This window comes from Egretta garzetta, unplaced genomic scaffold (assembly GCF_000687185.1).
Source record: "Egretta garzetta isolate BGI_Z169 unplaced genomic scaffold, ASM68718v1 scaffold211, whole genome shotgun sequence".
NCBI classification, from domain to species: domain Eukaryota; kingdom Metazoa; phylum Chordata; class Aves; order Pelecaniformes; family Ardeidae; genus Egretta; species Egretta garzetta.
In genome coordinates, this window is record NW_009258673.1 from 1,660,196 (window position 1) to 1,661,827 (window position 1,632).

The window sequence follows — 1,632 nt, forward strand, 5'->3', positions numbered from 1 at the left end:
GGCGCCGGCGGCTGCCCAGGGGTGAAACCCGCAGCTTTGCTGCTGTATTTTATTATTTTTTTTTTATTTTATTTTAACAACTGTTATTTTATTGGCCGTGTATATGCAAAGAGCGTGGCCCAGCTGCGCTTTCCTGCTGGAGCCTTTGGCTGAGCCCGAGGCACCGTCGTGGTGGTGGTAGGAGCAGCGAGTGGGGCTGGCCTTTCCCCAGGCTGGCGGCTCTGTCCTGGAGGCAGAAGGGTCACCCCCCTGGCATGGCCGGGCACCCCCAGGGAAGCCCCTTAGGGGGGGGCACCCCAAAAGCTGCTCACACAGACGGACGTCGTGCTGGTGCCTGGCACACCCCGACTCAGCCCCATGTCCAAGCCTTACGGAGCAGGCTCAAGGGGGGGTCCTGCTGCCAAAGCACCTCCCTCACCTGCGCTTTCACAGCCCATCCCTGTGTCCGTGGGAAACGGTGGGCGACTCTTGCCAGAGCCGGTGTACGGGGTTTTCCTCCTCCTCCTCCTAAATCCATTCGTTAAGGGAATGTGGTTTGTTTTAAATGAGGGGAAGATGCCCCCTAAGCAGCCCGCGCGTGGCTGGCTTTTGCAGCCGTGGGGCAGACGCGCGTGGTTGCTCTCGTCCCGCGGCCTGGGCGGCGTGGGGTGATGCACCAGCTTCGTTTCCCCGTTCTTCTGACAATCACGGTCTTAGAAGAGCTCAGCCAAATTATATGCCCTTGCCTTAAAGCCACCGTGGGCGTTTCGCAGACTGGAGCCCAAGGCCTTTATTCCTGCAGGAAACCTCGTCCTGAACATGCCAAATGAGCAGACAAACCAAAACAGCAGACAAGAACAGTGGGGGCATGGGGTGGGGGGGCTATACCGGGGTCCCCATGGCCATGCCCGTGGCCTCACGGCTGTGCCCCCCAGGAGAGCGGCTGGGCATCGTGCCGATGTCTGTGAGCGTGCGGGGTCGGTTTGCCTGCGGAGGAGAAGGAGCAGCCCCCTTCTTTAACTAAAGCAATACTGCCAGGTTGTTCAGGAGCAAAGCGGTTGTCTTTTTTTTAAAAAAAAAAAAAAAAAATCTAATATCAGATATGGGCACACCCCAGTCCTGTAGCCCCCTCGTCGTTCATACATCTGGTTGCGGGATCTCCCAACTGGAGGGTGAATTGAAAAGGTGGTTTTGTTGAAAAAGTACTTAAGAAAAATGCGCTGGCTTATCAGCACAGGGGAGCAGGTGACGTTTCCCAACCAGAGGCCAAGCGTGGTCCTTGAAAACAAACCTGTGCTTCAGGTCCTGCTGAGATAACGCGGTGGGACGCCTGTGAAGGGGGGGTTGCAGTTTGTTTTAATCCCTCCGGCAGGCACCAGGCCTTCGCACGGTGGCAGTGCCTCGCGTGGGGCTGCGGGGCAGAGCAGCAGCTTCTCCGCAGCCCCGGCGGGCGCCCGTGTGGCTTGGGCCAGGCGTGAGCTGCGTCCGTGCGCCTACCAGGAGCCTGAACATTTGGCACGGTGGGTAAAAGCTTTTTAACTCCTTCCTGATGAGTTGCCCGGGGTTGTGCGCCCCGTGTTGTGCTCGGTGGAGAAGCCGGTAGCTGCTTGTGCAGGGTGAGGTCTGGGAGAGGAGGGTCCCTCCCGCTCCAGC